This window comes from Pan paniscus, chromosome 20 (genome assembly GCF_029289425.2).
Source record: "Pan paniscus chromosome 20, NHGRI_mPanPan1-v2.0_pri, whole genome shotgun sequence".
Lineage (NCBI taxonomy): Eukaryota > Metazoa > Chordata > Mammalia > Primates > Hominidae > Pan > Pan paniscus.
In genome coordinates this window covers 16,654,311-16,667,929 of record NC_073269.2, presented here as the reverse complement: position 1 = coordinate 16,667,929, position 13,619 = coordinate 16,654,311, and positions in this window count along the sequence as shown.

The window sequence follows — 13,619 nt, the reverse complement described above, 5'->3', positions numbered from 1 at the left end:
AAAGGCTTTCCAAGACAAACAAAAGCTAAGGGATTTCATGAACACCAGACTATCCCACCAGAAATACTAAAGGGAGTTTTTCTATTAGAAAGAAAAGGATGTTAATGAGCAATAAGAAATCCTCTGAAGGTAAAAAAAAGTCTCTGGTAGTAGTAAGTACATAGAAAAACACAAAATATTAATATTATAATACTGTAATTGTGGTGTGTGTCCTAATCTTAAGTAGAAAAACTAAAAGATGAATCACTCAAAAAATAATAACTATAATTTTTTAAGACATGGGCAGTACAGTAGATATAAATAGAAACAACAAAAAGTTTTAAAGTGGGGGACAGTGTAGAGTTTTCATGAGTTTTCTTTTCTCTTGTTTGTTTATACAATCACTGTTAAGTTGTCATCAGTTTAAAATAATGGGTTCTAAGATAGTGTTTGCAAGCCTCGTGGTAACCTTAAATTTTAAAAAAGGTACAACAGATACATAAAAAACAAAAAGCAAGAAATTAAATTCTACCATTAGAAAAAAATTGCCTTCACAAAAAGGAAGACAGGAAAAAATGAAAGAAGGAAGAGAAGACCAGAAAACAAATGAAAAAATGACAGGATTAAGTCCATGCTTACCAAAAATAACATTGAATGTAAATGGACTAAACTCTCCAATAAAAAGACATAGACTGGCTAAAAGAATAAAAAAGCAAAATCCAATGATCTGTTGCCTACAAGAAACATGCCTCACCTGTAAAGACACATATAGACTGCAAATCAAATAGTGGAAAAAGATAGATATGACATGCCAATGGAAACAAAAAAAAAAAGACCAGGAGTAGATATACTTAAATCAGATAAAATAGATTTTGAGACAAAAACTATAATGAGACAAAGAAGATCACTATATAATGATAAAGGGATCAATTTATCAAGAGGATATAACAATTTTAAATACATATGCACCCAACACTGGAGCACCCAGATATATAAGGAAAATATTATTAGAGCTAAAGAGAGAGATAGACACCAATACAATAATAGTGGAGACTTCAACTCCCCACTTTCAATATTGGACAGATCTTCTAGACAGAAAATCCACAAAGAAACATCAGAATTAGTCTGCACTGTAGACCAAATGGACCTAATAGATGTTTACAGAACATTTCATCAAATGGCTGCAGAATACACATTATTTCCCTCAACATATGGTTTATTCTAAAAAAATAGACCATATGTTAGGTCAAAAAACAAGTCTTAAAACATTCAAAAAATTAAAATAGTATCAAGCATCTTCTCTGGCCACAATGGAATAAAACTAAAAATCAATAATGAGGCATTTTGGAGACTAGCCAAACAAATGGAAATTAAGAATATGCTCCTGAATGACCAGTGAGTCAAAAAAGACTTTAAGAAGAAAATTTGAAAACTTTCTAGAAAAAAATCCTAATGGAAACACAACATACCAAAACCTATGAGATATGGCAAAAGCAGTACTGACAGAGAAGTTTATAGCTATAAGTTTATAAACTATAAGTCAAAAAAGAGAAACTGCAAATAAACAAAATGCATCTTAACAAACTAGAAAAGCAAGAGCAAACCAAATCCAATATCAGTAGAACAAAATAAATAATAAATATCAGAGCAGAAATAAATGAAATTGAAATGAAAACAGCACAAAAGATCAATAAAACAAAATGTTAGTTTTTTGAAACATTAAACAAAATTGACAAACTTTTAGACACACTAAGAAAAAAGAGAGAAGATCCAAATAAATAACATAACATATGGAAAAGGAGACATTACAACTGATACCACAGAAATTCAAAGGATCATTAGTGGCTACTATAGCAACTATATGCCAATAAATTGGAAAATCTAGAAGAAATGGACAAATTCCTAGACACATACTACCTACCAAGATTGAACCATGAAGAAACTCAAAACCTGAACAAACCAATAACAAGTAATGAGATTGAAGCTGTAATAAAAATTCTCCCAGGAAAAAAAAAAGCCCAGAACCCAGTGGCTTCACTGGTGAATTCTACCAAACATTTAAAGAAGAACTAATACCAATCCTACTCAAACTCCAAAAAAAATAGAGAAGGAAATTCTTCCAAACCCATTCTACAAGGCCAGTATTACTCTGACACCAAAACTAGAAAAAACGTCAGAAAAAGAAACTACAGGTCAATATCTCTGATCAGATTGATGCAAAAATCCTCAATAAAATACTAGCAAACTGAATTCTACAATACATGAAAAAGATTATTCATCATGACCAAGTGGGATTTATCCTTGGGATGCAAGGTTGGTTTGACATACTTAAATCAATCAACAGAATACATCATATCAGTAGAATGAAGGACAAAAAACAAATAATCATTTCAATTAATACTGAAAAAGCATTTGATAAAATTAAACATCCCTTAATGATAAAAGCCCTCAAAAAATTGGGTTTAGAAGGAACATATATCAACATAATAAAAGCCATATATGACAGACCCACAGCTAATATCATACTGAACGGGGGAAAAATTGAGTCTTCTCTAAGATCTAGAACATGACGAAGATGCCACTTTCATTGCTGTTATTCAACAAAGTACTGAAAGTCCTAGCTGGAGCAGATAATAAGAAAGACAGAAAGAAAGAAATTAAGGGCATCCAAATTGCAAAGGAAGAAATCCAATTATCTTTGTTTGCAGATGATATGTTCTTTTATTTGGAAAAACCCAAAGACTATAAAAATCTATTAGAGCTGTGAACAAATTTAGTAAAGTTGTGGGATAAAAAAATCAACATACAAAAGTCAGTAGCATTTCTGTATGCCAATAGAGAACAATCTGAAAAAGAAATCCAAAGAGTAATCCCATTTATAATAGCCACAGATAAAATTAAATACCTAGGAATGAACTTAACCAAAGAAGTGATAGATCTCTATAATGAAAACTATAAAAACATTGATGAAAGAAATTGAAGAGGACACCAAAAAAATGCAAAGATATTCCATGTTCATGGATTGGAAAAATCAATATTTTTAAGATGTTCATACTACCCAAAGCAATCTACAGACTCAATGCAATCCCTATCAAAATACCAAGGACAATTTTCACAGAAACAGAAAAAAAAAATTCTAAAATTTATATGGAACCATAAAAGACCCAGAATAGCAAATGTCATCCTAAGTGAAACGAATAAAAGTGGAGGAATTACATCACCTGACTTCAGATTATACTACAGAGCTATAGTAATCCAAACAGCATGGTACTGGCATAAAAATAGACACATAGATCATTGGAACAGAATAGAGAATCCAGAAACAAATCTACACACTCACAGCGAACTCATTTTTGACAAAGGTGCCAAAAACATACACTGTGGAAAAGACAGTCTTTTCAATAAATGGTGCTGTGGAAACTGGATATTTATATACAGAAGAATGAAACTAGCCCCTACCTTTCACCACACACAAAAATAAAATCAAAATGGATTAAAGACTTATATCTAAGACCTCAAACTAGGAAACTACTACAAGAAAACAATGAGGAAACTCTCCAAGACATTGGTCTGAGAAAAGATTTCTTGAGTAATACCTGATGAGCACAGGCAACCAAAGCAAAAATGAACAAATGGGATTACATCAAGTTAAAAATCTTCTGCACAGTAAAGGAAACAATCCACAAAGTGAAGAAACAATACACAGATTGGGAGAAAATATTTGCAAAGTACTCATCTGTTAAGAGATTAATAACCACATCATATAAGAAATTCAAACAGCTCTATAGGAAAAAATCTAGTAATACAATTAAAAATGGGACAAACATTTGAATAGCCTTTTTTTTGGGGGGGGGAGGGGGATGGAGTCTTGCTATGTCACCCAGGCTGGAGTGCAGTGGCGCAATCTCAGCTCACTGCAACCTCTGCCTTTTGGGTTCAAGCAATTCTCCTGCCTCAGTCTCCCAAGTAGCTGGGACTACAGGCGCAAGCCACCATGCCTGGCTAATTTTTGTATTTTTAGTAGAGACGAGGTTTCACTATATTGGTCAGGCTGGTCTTGAACTCCTGACCTCAGGTGATCCACCCACTTAGGCCTCCCAAAGTGCTAGGATTACAGGTGTGAGCCACCACACCCAGCCTGACATTTTCTTTTTTTTTTTTTTTTTTTGGAGACAGAGTCTCGCTCTGTCACCCAGGCTGGAGTGCAGTGGAGTCCTGGCTCACTGCAAGCTCCGCCTCCCGGGTTCATGCCATTCTCCTGCCTCAGTCTCCCAAGTAGCTGGGACTATAGGCGCCTGTCACTGCACCTGGCTAATTTTTTTTTTTTTAATTTTTAGTAGAGACGGGGTTTCACCGCGGTCTCAATCTCCTGACCTCGTGATCTGCCCGCCTCGGCCTCCCCAAGTGCTGGGATTACAGGTGTGAGCCACTGCAACCGGCCCAGCCTGACATTTTCAAAAGAAGACATACAAATGGTAAACAGGCGTATGAAAAGGTGCTCAACAACATTGATCTTCAGAGAAATCCAAATCAAAACTACAGTGTGATATCATCTCACTCCAGTTAAAATGGCTTATATTCAAAAGACAAGAAATAACAAATGATGGAGAGGAGGTAGAAAAAGGGAACCATCATGGACTGTTGGTGGGAATGTAAATTAGTACAACCACTATGGAGAACATTTTTGAGGTTCCTCAAAAAATGAAAAATAGAGCTACTATATGATCCAGCAATCCCACTGTTGGGTATATACCCAAAAGAAAGGAAATCAGTATATTCAAGAGACATCTACACTCTCATGTCTGTTGCAGCACTGTTCACAATAGCTAATATTTGGAACCTAAGTGTCCATAAACAGATAAATGGATAAAGAAAATACGATACACATACACAATGGAGTATTATTCAGCCATAAAAAAGAATGAGGCTGCTCTACCTATGGAGTAGCCATTGTTTTATTCCTTCACTTTCTTAATAAATTTATTTTCCATTAAAAAAACAGAATGAGATCCTGTCATTTGCAACAAATGGATGTGACTGGAGATCATTATGTTAAATGAAATAAGCCAGGCACAGAAATACAAACATTGCATATTCTCACTCATTTGTGGATCTAAAATTCAAAACAATTGAACTCATGGAGATAGAAAGTAGAAGGATGGTTACCAGAGGCTGGGAAGAGTAGTGGGGTGGTGATGGAGAGGTGGGGACGGTTAATGGGCACAAAAATAGAAAGATTAAATAATACCTACTGTTTGATAACATAACAGGATGATTATAGTTAACAATAATCTAGTTATGAACTTTAAAATAATTAACAGCATAAAATTGGATCGTTTGTAACCCAAAAGATAAATGCTTCCCCCATTTTTTCCCGTGCTTTCCCCCAACTTTTTTTTTCTTTTACAAATTCAGTGATCTTTTATTCTAAAAATAGACAGTAGTAAAAACTTCTTTGTATTTACTCAAGTAGTTAGCATTTCTGATGCTTTTCATTCTTCACAGATTTCCATCTGGTAACATTTTTCTTCTGCTCTGGGAATTCAATTGACAATCAGCAAGTATGCTGATTACAAACACTTTTAGCATGACTGAGTAAAGTATTTATTTTCCCTTTATTTGGAAAGATATTTGCTGAATATAGAATTCTTGGTTGGCATATTTGTTTTTTCAGTTTCTTAAAAATTTTTCTCTGGTCTTCTGGTTTGGACTGTTTCTGATGATAAGTATGTAACCAGTCTTTGTGTCTCTATAGTTAAGGTGTCTTTTTACTCCAGTTTAAAAATTTTTTCATTATATCTGACTTTCAGCAGTTTGATGATGATGTGTCTTGGTGTAGATTTTTTTCATACATTTTGTGCTTGTGGTTTGTTGAGCTTCTTGTATTTCAAGGTTTATAGTTTTCATCCAATTTGGAAAATGTGTGGCTGATTTTTTTTTTTTTTTTTTGAGACAGCATCTCCTTCTGTCACCCAGGCTGGAGTGCAGAGGCACAATCTCAGCTCACTGGCAACCTCCACATCCCAGGTTTAGGAGATTATCATGCCTCAGCCTCTGGAGTAGCTGGAATTACAGGCATGCGCCACCACACCTGGCTAATTTTTGTATTTTTTAGTAGAGATGGGGTTTCACCATGTTGGCCAGGCTGGTCTCGAACTCCTGGCCTTAAGTGATCTGTTCGCCTTGGCCTCCCAAAGTGCTTGGATTAGAGGCATGAGCCACTGCACCTGGCCATGGCTGATATATTTTTAACAACAATTTTTATTCTATGTTTCCTCCTGCCTTTTTAGGAGTCCTTGTAGTTGTCTCATCACACAACTGATTGACAGTCTGATTTTTTTTTTTTTTTTTGAGACAGAGTTTCGTCTTGTTGCCCAGGCTGGAGTGCAATGGCGTGATCTCAGCTCACGGCAACCTCCACCTCCTGGGTTCAAGCAATTCTTCTGCCTCAGCCTCCCAAATAGCTGGGATTACAGGCACACGCCACCACACCCAGCTAATTTTGTATTTTTAGTAGAGACGGGGTTTCACCATGTCAGTCAGGCTGGTCTTGAACTCCTGACCTCAGGTGATCCACCTGCTTTGGCCTCCCAAAGTTCTGGGATTACAGGCGTGAGCCACCACACCTGGCCTCTGATCATTTTTTAAAAGTTACATGTTGGCCAGGTGCGGTGGTTCACGCCTGTAATCCCAGCACTTTGGGAGCCCGAGGCAGGTGGATCATGAGGCCAAGAATTCAAGACCAGCCTGGCCAAGATGGTGAAACCCTGTCTCTACCAAAAATACAAAAATTAGCCAGGTGTGGTGGTGGGCACCTGTAATTCCAGTTACTCAGGAGGCTGAGGCAGAGAATTGCTTGAACCTGGAAGGTGGAGGGTGCAGTGAGCCAAGATCACGCCACTGCACTCCAGCCTGGCGACAGAGTGAGACTCTGTCTCAAAAAAAAAAGTTACCTGTAGCTGTGTAGTCACCACCACACAGCTCACTGATGTTCTGTTCATATTTTTTGGTCATTTTTTTGATTGGTGTTTCATTTTAAATACTTTCTACTGCTATTCTCTCTCTCTCTCTGGTTTTTTTTTTTTTTTTTTTTAAGTTGTGGTCTTGCTCTCTCACCCAGACTGGTATGCAGTGGTGTGATCATGCTCACTGAAGCATCAAATTCCTGGGCTCAGGTGATCCTCCCACTTCAGCCTTCAAGTTGCTGGGACAACAGGCATGCACCACCACACTGTACTAAGTTTTAAAATTTATTTAGAGACAAGGTCTCACTATGTGGCCCAGGCAGGTCTTGAACTCCTGGCCTGAAGGGATCCTCCCACACCATCCTCCCAAGTAGCTGGAATTACAGAAATGAGCCACCATGTGTGGCTTCAGCCGGTGTATTATTATTATTTTATTATTATTCTCTTTAGAGGTGAGGTCTGGCTATGTTGCCACAGTTGGATTTTAATTCCTAAGTTCAAGTGATCTTGCCACCTCAGACTCCAGAGTAGCTACAGGTAGATACCAATATGCACAGTCCTATCCAGTGTATGTTTTTATCCCAGATATAGTTACGTTCATCTCTAATAACTGGAATTGTGTCTTGTCTTTCATTTATAAATTGTGTTGAAGTAACACATACTAACATAAAATTTGCCATTGAAATTTTTTTTTTTTTTTGAGGGGGAGTCTCACTCTGTAGCCAGGCTGGAGTGCAGTGGTGCGATCTCAACTTACTGCAACTTCTGCCTCCCAGGTTCAAGAGATTCTCCTGCCTCAGCCTCCCGAGTAGCTGGGATTACAGGCACCCACCACCACGCCCGGCTAATTTTTGTATTTTTAGTAGAGACGGGGTTTCACCATGTTGGCCAGGATGGTCTCGATCTCCTGACCTCATGATCTGCCCGCCTTGGCCTCCCAAAGTGCTGGGATTGCAGGTGTGAGCAACCGCGTGTGCAATTCAGTAGCATTAAATACATTTATGACTCAGTGTGACCACTGCAGCTATCTCCAGAACTTTTCATCACTCCACATAGAAACTCATCACCCAGTAAATAAAGGAACTCCTCATTCCACCTTATTGTCAGGCCCTGATAATGTCTCTTCTACTTTCTTGCTCCATGAATTTGACTATTCTAGGTACTTCTAAGTAAAAGCCTACAATATTTGTCCTTCTGTGTCTGACTTATTTCACTTAGCAAAATGTTTTCAAGGTTCTTCCATGCAGCAGAATGTACCAGTGATTCAGTTTTTTATGCCTGAATATTCTATTTTATGGGTAAACCACACTTTGCTTCTTCACTCACAGGCTGATGAACATATGGGTTATATCCACAATACTGTTTTGGGAATTGTGAATAAGGCTGCCATGAAATTGGGTTACGTGTGTCCATGTGTGTTTCTGATTTCTATTTCTTTGGGTGTATACTTAGGAGTTGAATGGCTGGGTTACAGAGAAATTCTAAGTTCACCTTTTTCAGGAATACTTATCCTGTTTTACACAGTGGCTGCAGTATTTAACATTCTCCCCAGCAATGCACAAGAGTTGCCATTTCTTCCGTCTTCTCCCACATTGGCTGTATAATAGCCATGCTAATGGGTGTGAATTGGAATTTCATTGTGGTTTTGATTTGCATTTCCTTAACAATCAATGACGGTGAGCATCATTTCATGTACATAATTGTCATTTATATATCTTCTTTGAACAATTTCGTTTATTTATTTATTTTCTTTTTTGAGACGGAGTTTCTCTCTTATTGCCCAGGCTGGAGTTCAATGGCATGATCTCGGCTTACCGCAACCTCCACTTCCCAGGTTCAAGCGATTCTCCTGCCTCAGCTTCCTGAGTAGCTGGGATTACAGGCATGCGCCACCACGCCTGGTAAATTTTTGTATTTTTAGTAGAGACGGGGTTTCTCCATGTTGGTCAGGCTGGTTTCGAACTCCCGACCTCAGGTGATCTGCCTGCCTCAGCCTCCCAAAGTGCTGGGATTACAGGCGTGAGCCACGGTGCCTGGCCAAACAATTTTATTTCAAGTCCTTTGTTTATTTTGAATCAGGTCATTTTGTTTGTTTGTTTGTTTTTATCTATATTTTGTGATGCCATTTATTTCTGGAGCCTGGGAATTGGCTCTGACGATCTTCCTTGGTGGTTACCTGTAGAAATGGTCTTCCAATTGTCCTTGAAATGCTGATACATGTCAATTTGACATGGCTTACATGAATTCATAGCTCTTATATATAAAACATGGTTCTTATTTTGAATGACGATGGCTCTTATTTTGATGGCAGGCAGGGGTACATCATAATGTTCCACCCAGCAAAGTGTCAGCTCATATTTTCTTCTTCTGGCCATTGATATCCTGTGTTCTGACAGATATTACCCTAAAGCCCCTCTTGCCCTGTATGTTTAGATTTTTACATTTGCCCTGATGATTAAGGATGGTGTAAAATTTTAATAAGTCCTCCATAGTTTTTGGAAGAATGTGTTTTATATCAGCTATAAAATTACTTCCATGGGGCGCAGTGGCTCACGCCTGTAATCCCAGCACTTTGGGAGGCCAAGGCAGGAGGATCATGAGGTCAGGAGATTGAGACCATCCTGGCTAACACGGTGAAACCCCGTCTCTACTAAAAATACAAAAATTAGCCGAGCGTGGTGGCGGGCGCCTGTAGTCCCAGCTACTCTGGAGGCCGAGGCAGGAGAATGGCGTGAACCCAGGAGACGGAGCTTGCAGTGAGCTGAGATCGTGCCACTGCACTCAAGCCTAGGTGACAGAGCGAGACTCCATCTAAAAAAAAATAAAAAATAAAATAATAATAATAATAATAATTACTTCCATGGTCTGATTCAGCCTACAAAGGCATGCCAAAATGAGAAATAATTTCAGTTATTAATTACTTCACCATTCATACATGAGCGTGTGTAGCTGTACAGCACTGAGCCCATCCATTAAACATGCAGACAACCACCAAACAAGGGGAATGGCCTCAAGCTGGAGAGAAGCTAATCCATCTGGAATACTGTGAGGGGCAGCATGGGCATTGGAGGATTCCCTGAGGTATGTTGGTTTCATCCAGCAATTGGGCAAGTTTACTAGCAGCACATTGGGAAATAATTGGGTCAGATATTTTGTGCATGCCAAGGCAGACAGAGCCAGTTGCCTTTTAGACTATTAAGTATCCATCATTTGCGTCTATGTCCAATCCAGTGGAAGATTAGCACAAGGCAGAACATCAAAAGAAAGGAGCTACAGTGTGATTGGCCTAACGTATAATCTGTGCAATAGTTGTCTCCCCTTTGTACCTACTGATGTTTTTCCGATTATTGAGCTTTTACTTGATAACATAAATCAAGGCTAAAGGCAGGTTTGTGAATTCAGCGGAGATAAGGTGCCATTTTTGGCTTCCTGTTTAGCAGTCTTGTTTTGTTTTGTTTTGTTTTGTTTTTGAGATGGAGTTTCACTCTTATTGCCCAGGCTGGAGTGCAATGGTGAGATCTCAGCTCACTGCATCCTCCATCTCCCAGGTTCAAGTGATTCTCTTGCCTCAGCCTCCCAAGTAGCTGGGATTACAGGCATGCGCCACCATGCTGGCTCATTTTGTATTTTTGGTAGAGATGGGTTTTCTCCATGTTGGCCAGGCTGGTCTTGAACTCTCGACCTCAGGTGATCCACCTGCCTCAGCTTCCCAAAGTGTTGGGATTACAGGCGTGAGCCATTGTGCCCCGCCTTGTTTAGCAGTCTTTTAATGCCCAGAGATGCAGTAGAAGTCTCCTTAGTATGGGCTAGACAGTGAACAATAGCCATTTTATTAGAGAGGTGAACAACCTCTAATAGCGCCCCAGTTATGTATGTTCATTGGCAATGGGTGTACCAGAACAAGTTGTAAATGCAAAGGATTTTCAGATTGTGCCAATGGCAAAAAAGACTCCCAAAGCATATCTGGAATCATTGTCAATGGTGGCAGTTTCCCCTTTGCCAACATTCGAGATCTAGTAAGAGCAATGAGCTAGAGGCTCAGGCTGATTTTACAGTGAGTAAAGAGTATGCCTCAATTGTTTCATGTGGAGAAATTATGGCAAAACCAGTTACTATGTTTTCCCTACAATTGTGTTAAGAGAGGCCTTCTCAAAATGATAGTAAGTCTAGGCCATCCAAGGAGGTGTCTAGGAGATCTTCCTGTGGCTTTAGGACCGTTTCTATCTGTGCATGACAGTCATGTGTCATGCTTGACTGTCAGGAATGGGGTGGGGCTCTCCATCGTCAGGTCAAGGTAGTATAGTAGCCAGACTTACTGGGAAGATGTCAGAAATAATATGACAGAATTGAGAGTCCGGAAATAACCCCCTTTGCTATCATTTGAATGTTTGTGTCCCCTCAAAATTCATAGGTTAGAACTCAATCCCCAGCACCACAATTTTGGGAGGTGGGGACTTTTAGTCTTTTGGCAGAGCCCTCATGAATAGACTAATGCCACTATAAAGGGTTTGATGGATGGGGCTCGCCCTCTCTTGCCCTTCTGTCTTCTGCCCTGTGAGGATGCAGTGTTCCTTCCCTCCAGAAGATGCAGTAAGAAGGCCCTCCCTAGGTGCCGGCACCTTTATCTTGGAATTCCCAGCATCCAGAACTACAAGAAAACTAATTAATATTCTTTATAAATTGCCCACTTGGCAGTAGTTCATTATAGCAGCACAAATGGACTAAGACACTCTTCATGGATAGTTAATTAATTTTCAACAAATAGGCCAAGATAAATTAAAGGGGAAGGTCTTTTCAACAAGCTACTAAGGAAGTTGAATATTGACCTTCAGAAACACGAACTGAGCTCCTTACTGCATGCATTAAAGTTAACTCTCACTGAAATGGTACATTTAGCAGCAGATATTAGAGGATATCTTTGTGACAGAGGGTTGGGGCAGGAGTTGTGTTTCCTTTTCTTTTAAAAAACTCAGAAATAGCCGGGTGCAGTGGCTCACAACTGTCATCCCAGCACTTTGGGTGGCCGAGGCAGGCAGATCACCTGAGGTCAGGAGTTTGAGACCAGCCTGACCAATATGGAGAAACCCTGTCTCTACTAAAAATACAAAATTAGCCAGATGTGGTGGCGCATGCCTGCAATCCCAGCTACTCAGGAGGCTGAGGTGAGAGAATTGCTTGAACCCGGAGGCAGAGGTTGTGGTGAGCCGAGATTGCGCCATTGCACTTCAGTGTGGGCAACAGGAGCAAAACTCCATCTCAGAAAAAAAAAAAAAAAAAAAACTCAGAAATAAACATCCTAATTCAGAAAAGCATGGTGTTGCCATAGAACTGACTGTGAGGAAACTAACAGCAATACTTTCTATATTGTGTTTAAACTTGCACATACAAATTTTGGGCTTTCTAGCTTCTCTTAGGATTTCTTTTATACTTTCTCTGGGGGAGGGGGTGTGGGTCTCACCATTGTTGGTAATGCGAACATGGTTCTCATCATGGTAATGCGAACAGCTATTTTTGTCTGGAAGCTTTTATATGTATTTAAATCATTGCAGAAATCAACTACTTACTTGTTGCCATTTGTAAAAATATACAGAATCTGCATATAAACCCCTGACAATCAGTTAGTTTGATACATTGTGCCCTCTTTTAATATGTGTGGAAACAAATAAATAGAACATTGTTCCAGGTGCAGTTAATGTGAGGAGTGAGGGGTGGAGCATTTCATAAAATAGTAGTTTATCCTTCAGAGAGCAGTTTCTAGCATAATAGACTGTGGGAGTGTGTGTGTGTGTGTGTCTGTGTGTGTGCTTATTATTTTTTTTTAAGGAAACAGTATCATTTATGCATTAGGTTATACTCAGACGTCATTTTTTTCATTCATTTTCTAAACATGCCCATTTGTCCTGGCAGAAAATGCTATAGTTTCTAGAAGTTGATTGAAGATTTCATTTCAGCTATTGACATCTCATGTTCAGCTCCTTTCTATTTAGCCATGGGTACCAGCTTCTAGTTCATAACGCTTTTTTTTTTTTTTTTTTGAGATGGAGTTTTTTTTTTTTTTTTTCCTCGCTCTGTTGCCCAGGCTGGAGTGCAGTGGTGTGATGTCGGCTCACTGCAACCTCTGCCTGCGGGGTCCAAGCGATACTCCTGCCTCAGCTTCCTGAGGAGCCGGGATTACAGAAGCGTGCCACCACACCCGGCTAATTTTGCGTTTTTAGTAGAAACGGGGTTTCATCATGTTTGTCAGGCTGGTCTCAAACTCCCGACCTCAGGTGATCCACCCGCCTCGGCCTCCCACAGTGCTGGGATTACAGGCGTGAGCCACCGCGCCTGGCCATAACGCTTTTAAGTCTAGTATTTTTACTTCATAAACATATGGAGAAAGGCTAATGTTTTCAAATTCAAAGTGTGATGTCTTGGCTTTTGATTGGAGCATTTAATTTATTAACATTTAATGGCATAAGGAGGGAGCATTTCCACGCTGTGCAGAGGGGACAGGTATTTTGAGATCTCAGAGTAAAATTCTTAATTGTCCCTCCCTTATCACCAGCTTCTGATCCATCCCGGAGCTCCATTTTAGGAATCATTGCCTGGCTTCCCAGCTTGGGGATATGTTTGACCTCCTGAAAGGGGGTCTGCTTGTGAACTGTGAGTGCAGTAGGCTGCTTCTCTGAGCTT